The sequence below is a fragment of the Gossypium raimondii genome, chromosome 12, assembly GCF_025698545.1.
Source record: "Gossypium raimondii isolate GPD5lz chromosome 12, ASM2569854v1, whole genome shotgun sequence".
NCBI lineage: Eukaryota > Viridiplantae > Streptophyta > Magnoliopsida > Malvales > Malvaceae > Gossypium > Gossypium raimondii.
In genome coordinates, this window is record NC_068576.1 from 14,521,813 (window position 1) to 14,529,016 (window position 7,204).

Below are 7,204 nucleotides of genomic sequence, written 5' to 3' on the forward strand. Positions count from 1 at the left end.
AAAACGAGTATATTGACATAATCAGCAAAAATACCTAATGTTCATAAGTGTTCGAGTAAGAATTTGATGTTATCATAGAAGGGGAAAATGTTTAGCATGTTATAAAACATAAGAATAAGAGATGAAGTTTAATTTCCGAGCTTTGGGGAAAAAGTGTAAATATGTAAAAGTTTAGGGGCAAAATTGTATTTTTTGTCAAAATTGATTCAAGCACTGTTTTGATGAATGTGAGTATTAAATAAGCTAAATTTGCTATTATAGATCAAGAAGAACGAAATCTGGAGCTAGATCGGGGAAAGAAAAAGATTGAGGACCAAAGTGTTAGATTTGATCACATTTTTGTACCGAGGTAAGTTTACGATAAATAAATATAATATTTTAATAATTATTATTAATTTTGTCATTTTCCAGCAATTATATATTTATCTCATGAATTTATTTAATGTTGACTCAAGTATGAGATGACGGAGAATCGGTGTTAAAAAGTCTCGTTGAAACATAAGGAATGTATCGGATACAAATGTCATGACATTTGGGTAAAGAGGTCCTAAGACCATTTCTGGGACATGGCGTTGGCACCAAGATAAGAGGTCCCATGTAAGACCATGTCTGGGACATGGCGTTGGCATCGAGATGAGAGGTCCCCCGTAAGACCATGTTTGGGACATGGCATGGGCACCGATATGAGAACTCCCATGTAAGACCATATCTGGGATATGGCATTGGCAGTACAGAAAACATCCCATGTAAGACCATGTCTAGGACATGGCTTTGGCATGTTATTATCAGAAAAGAGACCCAAGTATCCTTATTATTCCAATGTGGCTCAACGGGCTAGTAAACAAATTATGTTTCATGAAAGTTCAGGTAAAAGCATAAATAGCAAATTAATGTGAGTTATAAGAGTTAAGAACATATTATGTTATCAATTGAGAAGCAATATTTCAGCAAGAAAAGAGTGATAAATTATGCATAGAAATCATGAAAATGTAAAAATTGATAGTGAATCAATTTTGAGACAGCAGTAGTGACGTGATTTTGAAAAATCACCAAGGATAGTAGAAAATTAATTATAGGGTGGATGAGATATAGAATTAAATATTATTGAGTCTATTTTTATATAAAAATAACAGTGTAGACAAAGGAATTATGTATTCTGAGATATTTGCATTTTAGTTAGACAAGGCCAAAGTGATTTTCAGAATCCCCTGTTCTGACTTTGGAAAATCATTAAAAATTGTAAAAAAATAGTTATGAGTTGTAATTTATAATTATAGATTCCTTATTGAGATTATTTTATTTAGAAACAAGTGAGAACACCATATGAAGCCTGTACAATGGGATAATTAAATTTTAGTGAGAAGAGGTCAGGACAGTCGATAAGTGAAATATGTGAGATTTCAACTAATAAACTGTACTAATTGGCTAAACCAAAAATTTTGAAAAACTTTAAGGTAAAATATATATGAGTCTAGTTTCAAAGAAAATTTACGGATCTAAATTTTGAGTTTTGTAGCTCAAGTTATAATTAATTTAGTAACTGTTGCGCAAGTGGACAGTTTTGTTGTGAATAGTGAAATCAATTCAAAAGTAAAATTTTATGCCCCGAACTTTTAAGTTAAGGCAAGTAACGCCTCATGCTCGACTCCGGCAACAGTCTTAGATAAGGGGTGTTACAAAGATACATAGAGTTTATTTGATCCGCGAGACTGAAGAAAATGTGAAAGTGATCCGAGATAACTTGAAAGCAACTTCTGATCGTCAGAAATCTTATACGGATCTTAAACGTAAAGAGATAGAATTTCAAGTTGGCGACAAAATATTTCTGAAAGTTTATCCTTGGAAGAAATTTCTTCGGTTTGCCCGCAAAGGAAAATTGAGTCCACGATTTATTGGGCCGTATGAAATTATTAAAACTTGTTGCATATCGATTAGCTTTGCCGCCAGAACTTGACAAAATTCACAATGTTTTTCATGTGTCTATATTACGACGGTATCGGTCAGACCCTTCACATGTTATATCTTCGACAGATATCGAGATTCAACTTGACATGACTTACAGCAAAGAACCAATCAAAATTCTGGCGTGAAAGAACTGAGAAATAAAAAGGTAGCTTTAATAAAAATCATCTGGCAAAGACACGAAATAGAAGAAGCTACCTAGGAACCGGAGGAAACTATAAGAAAGCAATATCCGAACCTCTTTATTGGTAAGATTTTCGAGAATGAAAATTCTTTAAGGGGAGAGTTGTAACAACTCGTTTTTAGTGAGATCAGAACAGTGGTTTCGAGACCATAAATTCGAGTCTGTAAGAAAAAATTATTTTAATATTATTTCATGGTCTGCATTAAGATTTAAATATCGTATAAAAATTTCATAAAGAAATTTTATTCGTTACATGTCTAATTGAATGTAAAGGACCAAATTGCATAAAGTGAAAAAGTTGAATTCTAGTAGTTAAAGGGATCAAATAGCTATGGAATTCAAAATTTGAGGTCCTTATATGGTAAATAGACCATTTAGAGGAGTTAGTAGATAAGTATGATTAGTCATCGTTGGAAAATTAAATAAAGAAAAGTACTAAATTGGAAAGTGAAATAATAAAATATGATAAATGATTAAATTATAAAAATATCATCATTTTATATCATCTTTCCTAAACAAAAACATGGAAACCCTAGCCATGGAAATTGAGTTTTGAGCGAGCTTATTTGGCTTAATTGGGTAAGTATTCTTGTCTCGTTTTTAATAATTTTCATGTTTCCGAGATCATAATAGCTTAATCTAGCTATCTCGGGGATTAATTTGCAAAGTTATCAAAGTAATAGAGTTTTACCATGGATGAGTATGCATGAATTATGAAGTTTTATGGTAGAAAATGAAAGGTTGTTGATAGATAAACAACTTTTGTAAAGAGAATTTTGATGAAATTGTAATTTAGGGACTAAATTGAAAAGATAGAAAATTCATGGAAAAATTCTGATTTTATGAAATACATGGGATGCTATTGTGACATATAAAAATCAGCTAGGCTTGAAATAAGGAATAAATTGCATGAATTTTATTTTCTGACACTAAGGGCAAAGTTGTAATTAATTAAAAGTATAGGGGAAAAATGGTAATTTTTTCAAAGATGTGAATTGAATTGAATTGAATATAAATTGATGTTAATTTCATTCGTATAGATCCAGATAGATCAAATATGGAGTTAGATCCTAGAAAAGAGAAAGTAACGAATTAGTAGCTTTTGTGTACACGAACATTGTCGAGGTAAGTTCGTGTAATTAAATTGTATATTTATATGTTTGAATTGAATGTTATGTATGTGAAATGTATAAAATTTCCAAGTATAAGAATGGATCACATATTCGATAATGTCTGACAAGTGCTAAGTCTCGTTTGAACAAAAGAAATTCAATGGATACAAGGTTACTAAATTGGTTGTGGTCTTGCATGTATTGCGGACACATCACAGCTCGCAAGAGCGTCCCGTTATTAGCTCTCATGAGCATATCGATATTGACTCTCTTGAGCTACCCGATATATGGCTCTCACGAGCCTCCCGTTAATTGCTCTTATAAGCATCCCGATTTGGTTGTGATCTTCCATGTGTTGCGAAGCTACCCGTTATTGGCTCACATGAGCTTCCAATTATATGGCTCGAAAGAGCTTCTTGATTAGGTGCGCTTATGAGCATTCCCGAATATGAATTGACGGATTACTGATTTGTGCACTTTGTGTGTACTACTCGTGTATCCATCGATATTTTAAATGATTCAATTGGAAAAATTCTGATATGAATATAAATTCGAAACGAACTGTTACCTTTATATACATGAAGTAGATGGAAATGATATTACTTGATATACTGAAGCATGAAATGATTATTACATGTATGTTGAACTTACTTGATGACTTTGTTCATCCATGATGATGGGCTATTACATGAATTACATGACTAACATGCTTGATGAGGATATGTGTTTAGGAATTTGGCCAATTTGATTAGAGCATATTTAGTTTGCTTACCTTAAATGTAAATTAATTGGTAAGTTAAATTCCATGTTATACGAACTTACTAAGTCTTAAAGCTTACTTTTTTCTATTTCCCCTGTTTTATAGTAATTCAAAAGCTCGTTGGGTTGGAAGCTTGGCGGAGATCACTAACACTATCCTTCAGCTCATTTCGGTATATATAGTAAAATAACTTTGGTTATAATGACATGTATAGGTTAATTAGCCCATATCGGTATGTAAATGTTTTGGTTGTAACTAGCCATTGGAATGGCTTGTGATGAACATGTTTTGATGTGTAAATAAAAGGCTATATCATGTTTGAGGTGAGTGTTTGGTATGGTTGATAGATGAAAAACATATAGGTATGTTGATGATTGATTTGAGATAATATATAAGGTAATATGTCATGCATAAGACTTGGTTTTGGCTTGATTTAAATGTCTTGTATTGGCTTGTGAATGAGTTAACGTGTTAGTGTAGGTGGAAGACAAGTTTGGGTGAAAAATGTGGCTTGGAAATAACCTATTTTCGTCCACACGGGAAAAGACACAGGCGTGTGTCTCAGCCGTTTGTGACATGCGGCCTAGCACATGGGTGTGTGTTTCGGTCGTGTGCCCTCTGAACCTTTAAATTTTCAAAACAGAATGCTCAAAATTCCTCATACGGCCTTGCACACGGGCGTATGCTTGGTCGTATGACCCCTGCACCTATTTAATGCAAGTCAATATGCTCACACGGCTTAGCATATAGGCGTGTGGCTTGACCGTGTGACTCAAGTCAGAGAGTACCCTAATTTGGACACGGGCTGGGATACAGCGTGTGCCTCTATTTTGAATGCACACACGGCCTGACCACACGGGCATGTGTCCCCATATACCTAAGAAAAATTTTAATGTTTTCCAAAACAAAATTTTGAATACCCAGTTTAGTCCCGACTTGTTTCTAATGGATGTTTTGGGCCTCGAGGGCTCATATAAGGGACATTATGTTTGATTTATGATATGAATATTAAATGATATGAAATGCTTGTTACGTGTTCTGTAAATTCTGGGAATGCTCTGTAACCATGTTCTGACGACAGATACGAGCTAGGGGTGTTACACTTCTGTCAACATATTTTTCAACTGATCAAAACTCTTTTGGCACTTGTCTTACAAAATAAATTCAACATTTTTCTGTAACAATCTCGTCATTGGTGAAGCAATTAGAGAAATTCTTAGCAAAGCAGCGATAATAACCTGCTAAGCCTAGAAAACTTCGTACCTCTGTAACATTTTTCAGAGCTTTCCAATTAACAATGGCGGAAACTTTACTCTGACACAGATCCCATCTACAGAAATTATGTGACCAAGAAATTCAACCTCGCGAAGCCAAAACTCGCATTTACTGAATTTTGCATATAATTATTTCTCACGCAAAACCTATAACACAGTTATTATATGTTGAGAATGCTTGGATTCTGCTTTAGAATAAATCAATATATCATCAATAAATACAACAATAAATCTATCTGAATGAGGCTAAAAAACTTGATTCATCATATCCATAAAAGCAGCAGGGGCATTAGTTAATTTGAAAGGCATCACCAGAAATTTATAATGGCCATAACGAGTTCGAAAGGCAGTTTTTGGTATGTCACAATCTTTTACATGCAACTGATAATAACCAGATCTCATATCTATTTTTGAAAATATTATCGCACATTTCAACTGATCAAACAAATTATTGATATGAGACAAAGGATATTTATTCTTTATTGTAACCTTATTCAACTGTCTGTAATCAATATACAGTTTCAACGACCCATCTTTATTTTTCACGAACAACACAGGTGCACCCCAAGGAGATACATTCGGCCAAATAAAACCTTTGTCTAATAATTCTTGTAACTGTGCTTTAAGTTCCTTCAACTCGGCTGGTGCCATTTGGTACAACGAGATCGATATTGGCGCAACTTTAAGCGTCAGATCAATAACAAATTCAACTTCCTATCCTGGCGGCAATCGCAGTAACTCTTCAATAAACATTTCTATGAACTCATTCACAATCGGTACCTGATGAAGTTTCAACTCCGAATCTCGAGTATCAAGTATATAGGCTAAAAATGTCATGCAGCCTTTACGAATCAATTTCTATGCCGAAATAGCTGAAATAATTCTGGTAACACTGTTTGACCTATCTGACACAACTATAATAATTTCACACGTCTGACATCTTAAATTAATCCGTTTCAATCTACAATTTACCACAACATCATGTAATGTCAACCAGTCCATTCCCAGAATAATATCGAATTCCTAGAAGGGTAACAACATCTGATCAGTAGGAAATTCACAACCCTGAATTTTCAGTGGACACTTACGACATATTAAATTAACTAGCACGCTCTAACCAGTGAATTTACAACTTGAACATCAAACTCAGTTGATTCAATAGGTAAATTCTTATATGTTACTAAAACGATGCAAATATACGAGTGAGTTGACCCAGGGTCAGTCAGTGCATATACAGCAACATCAAAGAGATAGAAAATACTAGCAATAACATCAGGCGCTACAGCTTCCTCCCTGGCTCGAATAGCGTATGTTCATGCAGGCGCTCTAACTTCAAAATGGGCAACTGTATCTTTATTCTCAGTACGATTAACTCCAGTATTACTACTTTGACCAGGACGTTTACCCTTTTGAGGTGTCGACATCTGTCTATCACTTCATTCATCATTATCTCCTGCCATTCTGGGGCAATTCCATACAAAATGATATGTTGAGCCACATCTGTAACATAGACCCATCTTCGTTCTGCATTCCCCTCAATGAAGTTTTTCGCAATGTTTAAAAGCCGATTTTGGAGCATTTCGAACACTTCTCACACTATCGACAGGCTTAACATGATATTTTGAATCATTTTGAATCGATTTATTTTTTCTCGAAAACCCATATGCCAAAGTGGTACGGTGAATTTCTTCTTTGTTTTTCTTTGACAAGGGTGCTAAAAATGATTTAGGAAAGCTTCTTTTACTAAAATCCTGAGCTTTTCTATCTCTTAACTTCTTGTGGTTATAAACTTCTTCCATCTTTTGAGCACGACCGGATAAAACAAAAAGTTCTCGAGTCTCAGTTCCTCTTCAAAATGAATGCACATTTCTTTTTCATTCGGCACAATTTCACGAGCATACTTACTGAGATA